This window comes from Aotus nancymaae, unplaced genomic scaffold (assembly GCF_030222135.1).
Source record: "Aotus nancymaae isolate 86718 unplaced genomic scaffold, 86718_ANA_hifiasm-v0.15.2.pri h1tg000032l_0, whole genome shotgun sequence".
Classification (NCBI taxonomy): Eukaryota; Metazoa; Chordata; class Mammalia; order Primates; family Aotidae; genus Aotus; species Aotus nancymaae.
Window position 1 is genome coordinate 16954297 of NW_026988445.1, and position 18380 is coordinate 16972676.

Below are 18380 nucleotides of genomic sequence, written 5' to 3' on the forward strand. Positions count from 1 at the left end.
TGATTTTGTAATGTAGGTAGTACCCCGCCCCCCCCCCACCTTCCTGGGAGATTGGGCGTTGGTAGCCATCATTCCCAAGCTGCTGAGTGGCATCTGACTTACCAAGGTGGTACAACATGGGTGTGGTTTTTCAGGGACAATTACCAGCCCTAAACCATCCTCCTCAGAAAATGGCTTTGAAGTGGGACTAGGAGCACTAGGAGACGGCAAATTCAAGACCAATGTCCAACAATAAGCACCTGAACTTCAGGTCTGTATGCAGAGGAGCATGGATTTCATGGGAGCCAGAAGGAGATGTGTAGCAATAGGAGCAAGAACGGCATTGTTTCACACGAAGCAGACGCAGAGCTTGGAGCAGGATGCCTCTGACTAACCACACTGGGGAGGTGGGGGTGGGGCAGACTGTGCCTTCAGCTCCACAGTTGGTCTACACAAACTTCCTTTACTCTCATCCAAACAGATGGGCTTTACTATCAAATGTAATTAACCCAGAGGCACAGGCAACCCACTGAGGCAATGCACGACCGTAATTCAAACAGAAAGAAAAGGCATCTGGAGTATAATTGTCACAAGGAAGGGAAAACCCAAACCAGGTACAAGGATCCTAAACAGGGAACACGACCAATAGCTCTCAAAAAGAAAAAGAAAAACAAGCAGGCTAGTAAGTTTCAGTGATAATAGATATAGGAGAGGCAGCCGTGGGTCATCAGTTATGTGGACAACGGCCATTGAGATTGGATTTGAGAAGGCAAACTGCTTCTGGGTTTCCTGATACAAGCAGGATGTTCATCAGTAAGGACAGAGTGGTAGACTTCACCAGGCCCTGAGGCCGTCCTTGCTCCCTTCAGGTCCTGGGACGATCAGGCCACGCTGACCTGCTTTATGAAGGTTCCATAGCTGAGGGTTGGTCCCAGGTGGTGGTCCAGAATCCAAGCAGAGAGGAAAAGGACCACGCTCAGGCCTCCTGAGCGAGGAAGCATCCACATCTCTTTTTGGTCCTCCTCACAGTATCCTACTTACAGAAATTACAGACAGTTCTTCCTCTTGAGACCAATTAAGATTGACCTACCTAACGTATAGAATATAAAAAAATATAGAACTTTTTGACGTTCTCTTTTCTGGAAGTAAAATATACGTGAGTTAACTATGGAAGAGGAAAAAGAAGAAGAAAGGTCAAAGGCAGGAGGATTTCTAACTACCCCAATACATGACAATCTGACTCCAACCTCCTCTGCAACTTACAGGTCACCAGAGTAAGGACTACCTCCTCAGGAGAAAGGAAGGACTGCTGCCCTCTGTCTCAAGCTTAGGAGAAAATACAGCCATCTCAGAGCTTCTCTCAACCCCAAGGGGGAATTTTCAAGTAAACAAATGAAGTTGGGTCACAACATTTGGAAGGTGAGTAGGAAACATGGGATCAGTAGCTACGCATGGGAAGCCCCATCTGAAGTCCTGCACTCCTCCCCTGCACTCCCACTGGTGTACTTGGGACACTCCAGGAGAGTGAGAGGATCTCCCAAACTAAAGAGGTCTGGGCAAAGAGTCAGAGGGAGGGAGGGACTTTTGTTTCATGGTAGCCTCCCCATCAGCCTCTAGTCCCAGGCAATGCTGGCAGCTGGGTTTACTAAAACCAGGAAATCGTGGTTCTTGGGAAGAGCAATCTTAATATAAGAAAAATGTGCAAAAGAAAAAAAATTAAATAACTCAGTCCAAGCACGCAAGATTAATATTCTATCAGAGCAAGAACACTTTGTTTTGGATTTCTCCCTTCCCTTCCCACCTCCCACCTCTGGAATATACCGTCTGCTCAAGTACCCAAGATAAGAGTTACACAGATCAGGGCAGAGGACTGGGAAGAATGAAAAATGACAAAAGGGAAGGAAGTCACCACTGAAGAAAAAATTTTAAAATTAAAATTTTAAAAGGTGCAAATTGATTACCTTAGTTCTCCTTTGTCTACTCCTGGGCTCCTGGGTTAAAGACGTGTGCAGCCAAAATATAGTGTGAGGAAGAAAAACCCAACACGTCCCCTTCTCGTCACAAAACCCAAAGGTGAGCCTCAGATAGTTCTGTCTGTCCAGAGGGTGCTTCCTCCAGGGAAGGGGGCGGAGCAGGTCAAGAGCACAGTCTCCAGGGCAGCAGAGGTGTGTGGAGGTTGACGGTGGGGATTGGTTTCCCACCCACCAGAGGGCTGCTCTTCTGCTGGCTGGTGGTGCTTCCCATCTTCTCCCCTCCCCAGAGGCAGATATTATAGCTGGAAGCCCTCCATGGGGGCCTCAGGCTGCTGGAAGATGAACTGCTATTGCGTTTCATCCACTTGGGGAGCCAGGCTGCTATCACCGTCTTCTACACCAAAGTAGTGCTCAATGAAGCCGAAGGCCTTCTGGTAGATTTCCTGGTTCTTGCGGCTCTAGAGAAACTCAATTTTATCCAAGCCATAGGCTTCCTCTATGAGGCCACAATAGGGATTGACCCCTGAGCCACTGCACTTGCCCTCTTGCTCTCCAAGCCACAGGATGTTCTCCAGTCCATTGAGGGCCACTTGCACAATCTTCGAATCCATTATAGTCATCTAGTCACACAGGGGTTTAATGCAGCCCAGTGAGACCAGGTACATGTGCTCAGGGGTTCCTCTTAATGTGGCACTGGTGATGGCCCAGGCTGCTTCTTTCTTTGTATGAAACTTTGCTTTCTGAAGGATTTCAATCAACTCAGGGAAGATAGTTGCATCTGTAACAGCCTGTATTTGAGCTCTGTTGCTAACAGTAATATTTGAAATAGTAAGCCTCCTTCTGGATTGACTTCTTTGGACTGCTCAACAAGCAAAGAAGGCAAGGCAGGGCTGAACAGTTAAGAACGACGTGGGTCTGGACGTCATCCCCAGTGACGACGTTGCTTACGGCTCTCAGGGCAGGAGAAGCCACTTTGTAATCATCGTGCATCAGCAGCTCTACCGGTCTCCGGGGTCTGTGACTGGCTGGATCTTCTCATCGGGGCCATCAGACAGATAAGAAAGGGCCCAGCAAGCCTCTGCCAGCAAGTCCGAGTCTCTGCTGAAGAGTAGGGGAGACAGTACAGGCAAACAAGGAGAGACCTTTGCAAACTCCGGGGGTGTGTTCTTCCCTTGGCAGAGATTTGACAGGGCTCAGACTGCATTCCATGTCATCGTCAATCCTGTGGACTCGGTAAGGAGTGTTAACCACGGATTATGGAACAGTTCAAGATGTAATCTCGGCAAGCAGAGCTATTCCCAGCTATGTTTCCCAGTGCCCAGACTGCCTGTTCCTGAACATCCTCAAAGTCTGAATTAAGCAGCTCTATAAAAATGGGGACAGCCCCTGCTTCAACGACAATTTTGGTTTGCTGAGAGCTTCCAGAGGCAATATTTGTTAGAGCCCAGGCAGCTTCAAAGTACAATGTCCAATTCTCATTCCTCTTCAGAAACTCCACAGACCTGACCCACCACTCTCGGAGTGTTGATAACTTCATCTATTGGAGGACTAAGCTCCTTGAAGAGCAGTTCTGGGAATTTCTTTTGGGTTACTAACTGCAGGTCAGACTGGAGATGTTCCCTTCTAGTCTTGATTTGCTGAGAGTCTTTAATTATAAGTAAATCTTAAATTTTGTCCATACCACTTCTTCATCCAATGAGATGAACGTAGGCTTTTTAAAAAGAGCATCAATAGGGTAAATTATATTTATCATCAGAAAAGACCATCTCCACCATCTCTCTTGTGATCACACCCTCCCCTGTGGTAGAGCTCACACAGGGGTCCATAAGAAGACTATCAAACATGGCAGCTTCTTCATTCATCAGCTCCACATTCCTCCGTTTAAAAAGTTGTTGCTTCTGCTTCTGCTTCTGGAGCTGAATGCCCTCTTCCTCTCTTCTTCGTCTCATTTCTTCACGTTTAAAGCATTGTTCTTATAGCTCTCCATGAAATAATTGTCTTTCCCTGGGCTCATGATGGGAGCTTCAGCGGCAGCTTCAGCAGACAGTATGGCGGATCTGCAGCCAGATTTTTAAAATTTTAACCAATCATATGAGTAGTCAGTAGTATCCCATGAGGTTGTTTTGCTTTGTTTTTGAGACACAGTCTTGCCCTGTCGCCCAGGCTAGAGTGCAGTGGCACAATCTTGGCTCACTGCAACCTCTGCCTTCTGAGTTCAAGTGATTCTCCTGCCTCAGCCTTCTGAGTAGCTGGGACTACAGGCGTGCACCAGCATGCCCAGCTAATTTTTGTATTTTTAGTAGAGACGGGTTTCATCATGTTGGCCAGGCTGGTCACGAACTCCTGACCTCAGGTGATTTCGCCCGCCTCGGCTTCCCAAAGTGCCAGGATTACAGGCATGAGCCACTGTGTCTAGCCCTGTGAGGTTTTTATTTGCATTCCCCTGATAATTAATAAGCTGAGCATCTTGTCATGTACTTTTCTTGCCGTCTGTATATCTTCCTTGGTAAAACGTCTCGGCAAATCTTTGGCCATTCTTACTGGAAAGTTCTAAATACAAGTCCTCTATCAGCTATGTATTTTGTAAAGATTTTCTCCCAGTCTGTGGCTTGTCTTTTCATTCTCTTAACAGTATTTTTTGAAGAGCAGAAGTTTTTAACTTTGATAAAGCCTGATTTATCAGCATTTTAAAATGGTTTGTTCTCTTTTTGCCATATGTAAAAATTGGTGCCTAACTGAAGGTCACAAAATTCTAATAGTTTTATCATAGTTACTCCTATACTTAGATTTATGAGCAATTTAAAGTTAATTTATTGTGTATGATGCAAGGTTATGGTAAGAGTTTATTTTTGCATATGAATATCCAATTGGTTTAGAACCAATTGGTGAAAGACTATCCTTATTCCAATGAATTGCATTTGCGGCATCGTAAAACAGTAATTGACCACATATGTGGGAGTCTTTTCTATTCCATTTATCTGTATATTTATTTTTAAATCATACTCTTTGTCTTAGTTACTGGAGTTTTACAGCAAGTCTTGAAATTAGTGCATGTCTTTCAATTTTGTTCTTTCACAAAATTCTTTTGGCTATTCTAGGTACTTTGCATTTCCGTATAAATTTTAGTATCACTTCGTGATAGTGCTATCACATAGTATCACTATGTCTACGAAAAAACCTTCAGAGCTTTGATTGGGATTTTGTAGAACCTCTAGATTAATTGGGGATAATTGATATTTTAACAATGTTGAGTTCTCTAATCCATGAACACAGTATATCTGCCATTTATTCAGATCTTCTTTAATTTGTTAGGAATGTTTTATAGACGTTAGTGTAAATTCCTGCACATTTTGCTAACATTTCCCCTAAATGTTTAATTTGCTGATGGTTATATAATGACATTTACATCTTTATGTTCATTACTCATTGTGAGCATATAGAAATATAACCGATTTTTGTATCTCGACCTTTTCAGCATTGCTATGCCCACTTATTAGTTCTTATAGCTTTTCAATAGATCATCTATGTTGATCATGTTATATGCAAAAAAAAAAAATGCTGTCTTTTCTTTCCAATCTGAATGCCTTTAATTTCTTTCGCCTGACTTATTACACTGCTGGAGACCATAAGTAAAACACTGAACAGAAGTGGTGAAAGGTAATCTTTGCCTTGTTCTTGAGCTTAAGGGGGAACACATTCGGGTTTTCACCATTAAGGATGCTGTTGGCTGTAGGTTTTCTACAGCTGCTCTTTATCAGACTGGCAATGTCCCCTTCTAGTCTTGATTTACTGAGAGTCTTTAATTATAAGTAAATCTTAAATTTTGCCCATGCCACGTCTTCATCCATTGAGATGAACATAGGCCTTTTAAAAAGAGTATCAATAGGGTAAATTATGATAATTGGCTTTCTAATGTTGAAATAGACTTGGATTTTTGTGAAAAACCCCACTTGATCATGAAGTATCATCCCTTTTATATGCTCAAGGATTTGAGTTGAGGAGTTTTGCTGCTGTGTTCGTGACAGGTATTGGTCCGAGGTTTCTTTTCTTATAAAGTCTTTGTCTTGTTTTGGCACCAGCGTAGTGCTGGTTTCATAAAGTGACTTGGAAAGTGTTGCTTCCTCTTATATTTTCTTAAAATGTGTATATAAAATTTATATTATTTCTTGAATTTTTGTTAGAATTCACCAGTCAAGCCATCTGGTTTTGAAGTGTTCTTTGTGAAAACGTTTTTAATTATGAATTTTTTATAATTTAATAGGCAAGGATGAATCAGGTTATCTATTTCTTCTTGAGTTAGCTTTAGTAGTATGTGTCTTTTAAAAAATTTATCCATTTGGCATAAAATTATTCATTATATCCTTATTTTTTATTGACTAGAGAGCTCTAACAATGGCTCCCTTTTTTTTTAACTTTCTTCTTATTATTATTATTATACTTTAAGTTCTGGGGTACACGTGCAGAGAGTGCATGTTTGTTACATAGGTATACACGTGCCATGGTGGTTTGCTGCATCTATCACCCATCATCATCTACATTAGGTATTTCTTTTCTTTTTTTTTTTTTTTTAATTCTTCATTCAGGAGAAGCAGGAACACATTAGGTACTTCTCCTAATGCTATCCCTCCCCTATCCCTCCATCCCCTGCTATCCCTCCCCTAGCTCCACACCGCCCAACAGGTCCCAGTGTGTGATGTTCCCCTCCCTGTGTGATGTGTTCTCATTGTTCAACACCAATTTATGAGTGAAAACATACAGTGTTTGGTTTTCTGTTCTTGTGTCAGTTTGCTGAGGATGATGGTTTCCAGCTTTATCCATGTCCCTGCAAAGCTGCATGGTATTCCATGGTGTATATGTACCACATTTTCTTTATCCAGTCTATCATTGATAGGCATTTGGGTTGGTCCCAAGTCTTTGTTATTGTGAACAGTGCCACAATAAACATATGTGTGCATGTTTCTTTATAATAGAATGATTTATAATCCTTTGGGTAAACAACCAGTAATGGGATTGCTGGGTCAAATGGTATTTCTATTTCTAGATCCTTGAGGAATTGCCACACTGTCTTCCACAATGGTTGAAGTAATTTACACTCCCCCTAACACTGTAAAAGCGTTTCTATTTCTCCACATCCTCTCTAGCATCTGTTGTCTCCTAATTTTTTTTTTTTTTTTTTTTTTTTTTTTTTTTTTGAGACAGAGTCTTGCTCTGCCACCAGGCACCAGGCTGGAGTGCAGTGGTGGGATCTTGGCTCACTGCAACCTCCACCTCCCAGTTTCAAGCAATTCTCCTGCCTCAGCTTCCCAAGTAGCTGGGATGATAGGCGCATACCACCACGCCCAGCTAATTTTTGTATTTTGAGTAGAGGCGGGGTTTCACCATGTTGGCCAGGATGGTCTTGATCTCTTGACCTTGTGGTCCGCCCACCTCGGCCTCCCAAAGTGCTGGGATTACAGGTGTGGGCCACTGCGCCCAGCCTGTCTCCTGATTTTTTAATGATAGCCAGTTAGATGGTATCTCAATGTGGTTTTGATTTGCATTTCTCTAATGACAAATGATGATGAGCTTTTTTTCATATATTTGTTGGCTACATAAATGTCTTCTATTGAAAAGTGTCTGTTCATATCCTTCACCCACTTTTTGATGGGGTTGTTTACTTTTTTCTTGTAAATTTGTTTAAGTTCTTTGTAGATTCTGGATATTAGCCCTTCGTCAGATGGGTAGATTGCAAAAATTTTTTCCCATTCAGTCTAATGATAGTTTCTTTTGCTGTGCAGAAGTTCTTTAGTTTAACTAGATCCCATTTGTCTATTTTGGCTTTTGTTGAGCAATGGCCCCTTTTTAATGCCTGATATTGGTAATTTGTGTCTTCTCCGTTTTGCTGATTCGTCTTGCTAGCGTTTTATCAATTTTATTGATATTCTTAAAGAACAAATTTTTGAATTTATATATTTTTTGATTTTTGTTTTTATTTCACTCATATCTGCTGTTATATTTATTATTGCCATTCTTCTGCTTAGTTTGATTATAATTTGCCCTTTTATTTTTAGTTGCTTAAGGTGGTAACTTAGGCAATTGATTTTCTTTTCTGATAAAGGTATTTGGTGCTATTAAATTTTCCTCTAATCAATGCTTTCTTTCTTAGTGACCCACGGTTTCAATATATTGTATTTTTACTTCCATTCAGTTCAAAAGAATTAGTAATTTCCCTTTTGATTTTTCTCTGACCTGTGGCTTTTTAAGAAGTGCATCGTTTAGTTTCCAAGTGTTTGGGATTTTCCAGTTTTCTTTCTGTTATTGATTTCTAAATTAATCTCATTGTGATCAGAAAACATAGTTGTATGACTGAATCCTTTTAAATTTATTGACAGTTGTTTGGTGGCCCAAAATGTAAACTATTTTGGTAAGTGTTTTATGTGTACTTGAAAAGATTGTGTATTTTGCTATGTTAGAGTGAGTGTTCTATAAATATCAATTAGATCAAGATGGTTAAGTGTTGTTCAAATTTTCTATATCCTCACTAATTTTTTGTTTGTTTTATACATTAAAGGGTAATGTTGAAGTTTCAAGCTATATTTGCAGATTTATCTATTTCTTTTTCAGTTTTTTCCATTTTTTGTTTATGTACCTTGAAGTTCTGTTAATACACTCTGCCTAAACATAGGATTGTAATGTTTTCTTGAACTTATCCTTTTCTAATAATGTAATATTCCTCTTTATTTCTGGCAATATTTCTAGCTCTGAATGTACTTTGATATGAATATAGTTCCTCCAGTTTTCTTTTGATTAGTATTTACATAATTTATCTTTGTGCATACTTTTCACCTATTTTGTGTCTTTATATTTAAAGCAGGTTTCTTGCTTTTTAAACAAAATCTAATTGACAATCTTTACCTTTTAATTGAAGTGATTAGAACATTGATATTTAATGTAATTGTGCATGTGATTGGGGTTAAATCTACCATCTTACTATTTGTTTTTCATTTGTCTCTTGTGCTCTATGATCCCCTTTTCCCCCTTTTCTGTCTTCTTTTGAATTGAGAATTTTTTAATGATTCCATTTTATCTGCATTATTGACTTTTTTATTCCACTTTATTTTTAGTGCTTGCCCTAGGGTTTACAATGCATACCTTTAAGTTATCACAGCCTGCCCGGTTCTGTCTCCTTTCCTCTTGCAACTTCAATTTACATGTATGTTACATCATTTGACTTTGTCCCCAGCTCTGAGATCCAAATTGCATTCTTCTAATCTCTCTGGTTAGTTGGACCACTTGTTCACATGAAAATGGGGTGGATGAGAATGAGAGGAACAGAGCTGAGCCACAGCAGCACCAGGATTTGACTGCCTTTGTGATGGGCAGAAATTCACAGGGTGGGTTGCTGAGAGCAGAGGTTCAGCCAGATTAGCTAAACACAGGTCCAAAGGGCTCAAGTCTTGAGTCCAGCTATTAGCTCAGAGTCATAAATAGGGGAGAGTGGGCACTTAGGAAAACTCAAGAAGGGGCTGGGTACCATGTCTAAGATGATGAGAGTGAAAAACAGAAATGACTTGCAGCAGATGGCCATAGGCAGAGGTGACATTGAGCATGCCAGTATCCTGTGAGTTCTTAAAAACTCTAGAAAGGGATTTGGATTTTCATAACATGTGAAATCACCAATTTTAATCCAAAATATCTAGATTTCAGTGTGTAAGTGTACCCCAGATAATATCTGTTACACACTTTAAATTTCTGTCTCCTCCTTCTTCACTAATGGTATCTGACAGTTAGCAGGCACACAGACATTTTCAAATGAATGATGATATGGAAACAGAAGGCATGGGTTAAATTTCTGTGCCACCAATTAGTGGCCCAGCACACTTGAGTAGTTACTTATTATTTTCCATCTCTTACATTCTCATTTATAAAGTGAGATTATTGTAATCCCACTTTACAGGTCTGTTGTGATGACTAAATAGTGAAAGATACAAATCAAGCACGAATCTCATCCCACAAACTTAGGGTTACAAGAAATGTAACTTTATTACTGCCTCTACAGGCGAATTTAGCTTCTATTTCAGCCACTATTCTGCTAGATGATGGCAATTTATTATCAGTCAATTGTCTGAGTCATTTCCAGGCAAACCCTCAGCCCTCCCTCCTCACCTCCCTGGAGTAAACCTCAGTTCTGGAGTGTTTTCTGTTGTGAGAATATCTGTCTGTGTAGGTGGACTAAGTATCTAGGTTCCTGTCACTATCAGTATCATCCTCACACACACCGACTTCTGCTGAGATAGTTGGTTTTCAGTCCGGCCTCTGGTCATATGGCTCTTGTAGACTTTGACTAAAAGGCTGCTCTAGGTTTGCCAATTTTCTGGGCTAGGTCTGAGACACAGAAGAAAACATTCAGGTGCTTCTGGTGCGCTTGTGGGGAGTGTAGGGACCCAGCCGCTCTGGCCTGTCTGTCTGAATATAATGTACAGCCACTTCAGGTCCTCCATGAAGCTTGCAGCTTTTCAAGACTTGACTCTCTAATTTCTCTCTGGTTCTACTATGACAATAATCTTTATGCAATGGGTGTTGAGTTTAAATAGAAGGATTTTGAGATACAGAGAAATTATTTTAAAAAATTGAAACTATTTTGATTAAGATATCAAAATATTATCCAGTTACATTATATAAATTGTGTGCAAGTACTATTAGGTCATGTCTTCATTTGGCATTCTTTCACTAAAAGCTTTAAAATCAATGTTCTTAATGCTGAATCTATATATAGCATAAATATTTAAATGAATCTTTGTTTCCTTTGTTTTTTTTAAATCTTGCTCTCTATTTTTTGCAAGTTCATTACTTCCAATTTTTTGCCTCTAGCCATGATCGCTGTTTTAAACATTAAGCTCCTCTAGAGCAGAGACTGTTTTTTTTCTAGCTATTACAGCCATTTCCTGATAGTTGGTTCTGATAGCACTTCCATCTTCCCTTCTCACTCACAAAAGACAAGTGGCTCATTCTCTCCACTATTCTCAAGCACAGCCTGACACTCCAGTCAAAACTGTCTACTTGCAGTTCACTTATTCACAAATATCTGTTGAGAATCAGCCATCCAACAGTCACCATGTCCTATATAATGGGGCCAAGGGGCAGAAAATTTTAAAAGTAACAACACCTAATGTTTGTTGAGCACTATGCATCAACTTCTCTAAATGTTTTACACGTGTTATTCTATTGGGTAGTCCCAGCTCTTTGAGGTATGTACTTTTATTATCTCAGTTTTACAGATGAGAAATTCAAGTGGCTGAGAGGTTAAGCACCTTGCCAAAGTTTTCTCAGCTAGTAAGCAGTAGAGCCAGGATTCTAACCCATGTGGTACTGCTTCTAAGCCAACGCTCCCAACCACCATCCTGCCTCCAGAACTCAGGAGGTCTGTCAAGTTTCCACCAGACCTAAGGGCTCCTTATGTAGAAATCAGACAAATGTGGTTACTGTTAGGAAACTGTAGTCATTACACTTCAGTAGTGATCTCCATGTTATAAGTAACACCGCGGGCTAGTGAATTGGATGGTGACATGGTTCTCAGTGGTATATAGCACGTTGCCGTGTCAAAGGTGCCCTGCCTTATGGCATGAGTGTTTTTTCCCTGGTGGTACAGCCTTACAGGGGAAATGCCCGCATAAGGTTATCAGAGTTTGAAAGTACTTTCATGCAATATTCCACAACTTGTGTTCGATCTCTCTTATACCCACCAAGTAACAAGTGACTTGTTATCCCCAGTATAACACTCTACAGTTTACAAACCTTGAGAGTTTGCTCTTTGTTGTCTTAATATGAGAGACCACTGGACTTATAGGCACCATCAAGTGCAATCTAATATTGATTTTCTGTTCAAGATAATATTGAGTGGAGAGAACAAAAACATCATGGAACGACAGCTCTCGCTGTGGTCAGGGGGAGGAAGCAAGAGCCCAAGGAAGGGAAAAAAATGGCTCATTAGAGTGGGCAGTTAGGATGAGAGCAGAGGGTGAAGTGGAGCTTAATGGACTGAAATGGCCAAGCTAAGAGGAGAAAATAGCATCCAAGAACGACAAGGGCAAAGCCAACAAAGAGTCAAGGTCAGACTTCAGTAAAGAGAGGCTGAGAAGAAGAAATATTTCAATATCCCAACAAAGGTGACTAAAGTGTCCAATTAAATGAGGATGTCCCCTAATTGTCTGAAGAGGCCAATGGATCAGCCAGTCTTATCATTCCATACTACCCTCTCATCTCCCCAGCTAGTTTTGGAATAGAAAGAGGGTGGGGTGGGGGCAGGAAGGAAGAAAGGAAGGAAGAAAAATAAGGAAAGGAAATTATATTTATCCCAAGAGTAGAGGGGAGTTTTTATTTATGAATGTAACCGAGTCTCAGAAACATGCACAGTTGTGAGACCTCAGGAGGGGTCTTCTCTTCTCTTTCTGCTTTTCTTCACTCTCTGTTTTTTTCTTTCTTTTTTTTTTTTTCTTTTTCAGGACCATGACAGTTTCCTAACATCTGTGTTAGAGATCCATCCAGATCCTTTCTCTGGTTTCCAATTCTACATTTTGGGAAGAAAAGATTCTGATTGGCTCAGCCTAGTCAGTTGCCTGCCTGTGAACTAAACAATTGTGCCTAGAATTGGAATCTAGTTGTATTAGCATGGTTGGTGGGAACCTACCATGTGGGTCAGAGCTCTTCCTTCATTTTCATCACCTCCCAGGCCAACCCGCATTGCTGTGAGGATTAAATTAAATAATGGGGCTGGGCACAGTGGCTCACACCTATGATTCCAGCGCTTTGGGAGGTGATGGTGGGAGGATTGCTTGAGGTCAGGAGTTCAAGACCAGCCTGAGTAATGTAGTAAGACCCCATCTCTACAAAACATTAAAAAAAAAAAATTGGCAGGGTGTGGTGGTATGCACCTGTAGTCCTAGCTACTCTGGAGGCTAAGATAGGAAGGTCCTTTGAGCTTAAGAGTTCAAGGCTGCAGTGAGCCATGATGACAACACTGCACTCCAACCTGGGTGATGAAGCAAGACCCTGTCTGAAATAAATCAATAAGTAAGTAAATAAATAAAAGATATGAAGGGGTGCCATGAAAATGTACACACTATTGCAATTCTTATAGCTGAAATATGTAACCAGAGGGAAGTACCAAAAATTGCTTTTGTGGTAATAGTATTAGTTTTCATGCATTCCAGAGATACCCTGGGTATATAAAGAACCCTGTAAATTGAAACCAATTTTCTTCATCTGGGATTTGATTCTAAATTCTTTTGCTTGCAAAAGATGCAGTGAGACAAAAGCAGGCTTTCTAAGACCAGATCACTTGAGCTGTACAGAAGATGAGTCTCGGAATTAGAAGAGGGTGGTCATCATTTGGTATTCAGAAATTAAAACAGAAGGTTTAAGCACCAATCAAGGATGTTTGAAGGGAAAAGTGGCTAGATTTTAAGATTACTCAATAGAAACTATTTTCTGGAAAAGAAGCCAATTACACACCCCGGGAAGAATGCTTTATGTTGTTAGTGATAATTGTTCCTCATTAACTTTGCTGCAGAGATGCTTTGGTACACTATACATAGATGTGGATATGGTCACTTTCTTTGAGTTAAATGCAAACTACTTTAGACCAGATGGCTTCTGGTATGTAGATTTCTCTAGAATTTCCTGAATTCACCTAAACTGTTAAAAAACAAACCCAAAAAACTAAAAGAAAAAATATCATAAGCTTTTATTTAAAATTTTGTTTTAGAGATTCTTATACGTGCGATTACAGCATCTGATTTTAGCTGATAAAGCCTTAAATTCCATTCTACTTCAAGCTTGAAATTCAAAGGGTTCTGAAAGGAATGCAGATTGATTTACTTCTAACTTGCTGTGTTAGCTGGAGTAAATTATTTAACTGATTTGTGCTTTTTTTGGAGGAGAGGTTACATTAGTCTGCCTCTTGAGTGTTTCTGGGACACTTAAGTGTAAAAACCATCCTAAATACATTATCCAAAGTAACTCATGGCAGAGTCTGTTTTTCTCTGCCTTGATGGCCGTAGATTGTGGAGTTTTAATGACTAATGTATTTTCCATGAGTCCAAGTGATGATAAGATGCACCCTCAGTTTAATAAGAAATTTTCAAAGTAACAGTAGGAAGTTTGTATCAATTGTGGTATACAATTTTATTTCAGCAACATTAAAATGTAAACATATATACATCTTAAAATTGAGGAAATGTAGTGATGCCTAATTCCCAGAGTTGTTCTGAAGATTAAATGAGGTTCTCATTCTACACTGTTAAGTGTTACAATTCAAATATTATTACTTGCCTCACCCATCCTACAGCCCAGCCTTTAACAATATACTGGTGACTTGAAAAAACAAAAGAATATGTCATTCAATTTTGGGATCAAACTTTTTCATGAGAGTCATTTTTTTAAGGGAAGACATATCATTCTTTTTTTCTTTCTCTTTTTTTTTTTTTTTTTTGAGACAGGGGTCTCACTCTGTCACCCAAGCTGGAGTGCAGTGGTGCTATCTCAGCTCATTGCAACCTCTGCCCCCTGGGTTCAAGTGATTCTCGTGTCTCAGCCTCCCAAGTAGCTGGGATTACAGGCATATGCCACCATGCCTGGTCAATTTTTCTATTTTTAGTAGAGACAGTGTTTCACCATATTGGCCAGGCTGGTCAATCTCCTGAGCTTGTGATCTGCCCACCTCTGCCTCCCAAAGTGCTGGGATTACAGGCGTGAGCCACCGCTCCTGGCCCCAGAAGGAAATTTGAAGTTCAATGAATTTTATCCCCAAAGTTTATAATAGGGAAAAACAGAGGTCCAGAGAAATAAAATGATTTCTCCATATGCATATGGTTCATGGCACAGTTGAGACAGAAAGAGGACTTTTTATAGAGGACATTGACAATTGTTAGTAATTATGATTATATACAGTGAAGCATTGAAGTTAGCTTTGTAACTTCAGTTCAAACAAATATCATTCAATTTTGGGGTCATTCAAACAAAGGAGTGGTAGGATGTTAATCCCCCAAATGCACAATGCCTTAGCAAGAGTACAGTGCAAGGGTAAGCTGATTCATGTTATGGAATTGAGATGATGGGGATTGAGAGTGTGAAAGCTGTCAGAATCAAAATGGAGTCACTAATGAAAAAAAAAAAAAACTCTGATACATAGAGCCATGAAGGGAGAGTTTTTATGCATAAATGCCTCGTATCAAAAACCACCACAAAAGACTTCAAAACCTACAACCTTGCACAGAGGCATCACAACCCTATACCAAAAAACACTTCTATCAGGACATCTGCCCAGCAACTGCCTGTCCAGCCTTAGACTGGCATCACCCCTGTTATTGATATTTGTAGCCAAGGATACTTATTTCAAAACAATTATGCAATCTTCCTCATTTTTTTCTTCTTAAAAACCTGTGTCTTCTGTTACCTCCCTGAATACATATGGGGTTTACTATGGCAGGCATCTTTCCATTGCAGTACTTTTTTTCCCAAATAAACCTCTTTTCTTTCAGAGAGCCTCTCTCTTTGTTATTTAGGTGACAAGAGTGCATGAGAAATGCAGAAGTGTAGGATTCTGATGTACTAGATCACCTCCTCCCCACGGAAAACAAAACCTCACTCAGCCTGAGTGAAGGAGTGCTTGAACTAAGTCCTTCTGTACAGGAAAGGAGTTACACACCCCTCCAGGACGCCACCCCTACCCCCAAGCAATTTGTTTTGGTCTGAAAATAACAAAGCAGACTGGACCTGTGACTACTGGCATGTGACTACTGGGCTGTGACAGACCTGTTCACAGTAGAACTGTAAGAGGTTATGACTTCCCTTGTGGGCACCAGGAGGCTGGGCTGAGCCCGCATGCATGATGGCACTTGCTAGGGTCACAGAGATGCATCTTTAAGTGCATTCAATTACAGACCTACCCATACAACTGCATCTCTGACATGACACTGTAGATTCCATAGCACCTTTCTAGAAGGCTTATCTGAGACTTGCAGGCAGGATCCAGCTCATTGTGGCTTTATCTACACAAGGCAGGTTAACAGGGTTGTTACCATTTCCCATCTTGGTTACTGATACCTGGTTAGATAATTGTGCTAAGCCTCCTAGCTGAGGGGAAGTAGAGTCAGGTCTCTTAATGCTGTGAGATGCTCTATCTGGCCATAGCTTGGTCTGCTTTTCAACTTTGACACAAACTGGAAGCAAGCTGCAAAGCCGAATTGAAGATTCGTAGGATTTTAAAACACAGCCTGGTGTGGTGGCACAGGCCCGTAGTCCCAGCTTCTTGGGAAGCTGAGGTAGGAGGATCTTTTGAGCCCAGGAGTTGGAGGCTGTAGTGAGCTATGATCGCGCCACTGTACTCCATCCCGGGCGAATGAGCGAGAGACCCCGACTGCCGCCCCCCCCAAACAAAAACAGAAAGTAGGATACGTCGTCTGTATTTACAACTAGCTCATTTAGTTCTCAGACATGGGTATTATGACAATATTCATTTGGCAGTTCAGTATCCGAGCGTAGGAAAGCCTAAGCGAGTTGCTGAGTGAGCCCAGTGGTCCCAAGGCGTCCTGACTTCCAAGACTCTGGACCTTTGTGCTGCTGTCAGGAGCGCGTCGCCACGCCCCTCCTCATGGGTCCCCCCTGCAGGGGTTCCTGTCCCCTAGACACTTGTCCTGAGCCCCGGCGCAGGCTGCAGCTTCCCCCTGCCTGACCCCGCCAGCCTGCCTCTCCTCACCCGGGACCAGCAGAATCCTGGGCCTTCGTCTGGCGCTGCGACTCCGGTCTTTGGTCTTTGTTTGGAGCACGAGAGAACCTGGGAACGGGAGGAGGCGTGACTTCAATATTCATATCGTTGTTAAATAAACGATTTCCTAATCTGTATCTGTTACATGCCAGCGTGAAACTTCTGTAGGCAGAGCCGGCTGCGCTGCCAGCCCTTCCTTCTGCTCTCCCCACCCACCTCTGTCTCCCCCACCCAGCCTTCCCTCGGCAGCAGCGGGGAAGAACAGCCCAGCAGACCAAACAGCCGGGGCCGCGGGTGGGAAGCTGTTCCCGCTGCTAGTGGCTGGTTTTGGAGAATGTGAAGATTTTTCCATTCATAAAAGGAACGTCCCCGCTCGCCGCCTTCCCGCCTGCGGCACACCACCACATCCGCAGCGGGTAGGGCTGGGTCGGGGGGCACTCGGTTTCCAGGGGCCTACCCGGGTGCGCTCTCGGCTTTCTCCAGGAAGCCCCATTTTGTGAGCCGCACCGCGTGTCCTCACTCAGTCCGTGCACACCGTTGACCTGGAGCGCGGATGAGCACCCTTGGTTGAAACGGAGAGACAAAATGGCTTGTGGTTCAATTCATAAATAAAACCTCACCCTTGGACTTCAGGCTGCCCGACATTTTGTGACTTGCATTTTTTTTTTCTTTATCATAGTTTTAAGAAGCGACTGTCAGGCCATGTTGCCTATCAATTTCTAAACGACTGGCTTTTTAGGACCCCGTTTTCCCCCTTCTATGGCGGTGGGTTGGGGGTGGGGGTGGAACTGGAGTGGCCCAGGGAGACGATGGCAGGGGTGTGGCGGGGCAGGGCGTTCTACTAATTCAAGATGCAATCTCCATCCAAATAATAGATTGTCATTAACGATGATCCTCTCTGCAAATCCCTTAAAATTACCCCTTGATTCCCTAGCAGCAAGAGGCGAGCCCTTATTCGCTGAGCTGAAGCCTCCTCCCCCCTCCTCCCCATTACTCTGCTCTGGAAATTACAACTCCTCGGCGCGCCGCACGGGGAGGCGGCGGCAGCTGCGGGAGGGAGGCGGAGAAGGGATTCCCGAGCCAGCCGGGCGCTCGCCTTCCGCCCGCCGGCTGCAGCGTCGCGAGGCCAAGGTCAGAGGCGCCGCAGGAGCAGCAACTGGGAACCAGGGAAGCGGGTCAATCCCGGCCGCAGGGAGGCAGCCCGAGGACGCAGTCAGCCGGCGTCCGCAGCCGCCGAGGAGGAAGGCAAGGGCTATCTCCGGGTGGGTCGGGTCCCGCAGAGGTGGCCGCGGCCCCAGCTACCCGGCGGGTGGCTGCCCAGGGGTCGGCGAGCCGGCAGCTGCAGCCCCACCTTCTTCGGCTCCCGGGCGCTGTCCGCCGCCTCGTGGTGCTGATCCCAGCCCCGCAGCTGAGCAGCCTTCGCACCTGCCTGCTCACCTCCCAATCACCCCGATAAGGAGCCAGGCGGGGGCAAAAAGGGGGCCTCGGGGTGGCCGCCCACCGGAACCAGGGGCTGCAGCAGCGAGCGCACAGCAGCCCGGCCGCTGGTCCTGGAGTGGAGAGGAGGCGCGCGCTGCGGCCGGCAGCGGCGCTGGTGCTGATTCATCACCTAGACCTCCTCGCAGGCCACCGAGAGGGCAGCCGACCCGCTCCGGACTCTGGCCGCAGGTTGAAGCCGCCGGTGC

At 42.9% G+C, this 18380-nt stretch overlaps 1 pseudogene; it reads right to left on the reverse strand.

Moving 5' to 3' along the window:
- Positions 1-2115: 2115 nt before the first annotated feature.
- On the reverse strand, positions 2116-17340 carry LOC105721977 (importin subunit alpha-7-like; annotated as a pseudogene).
- Between the last annotated feature and the right edge of the window lie 1040 nt (positions 17341-18380).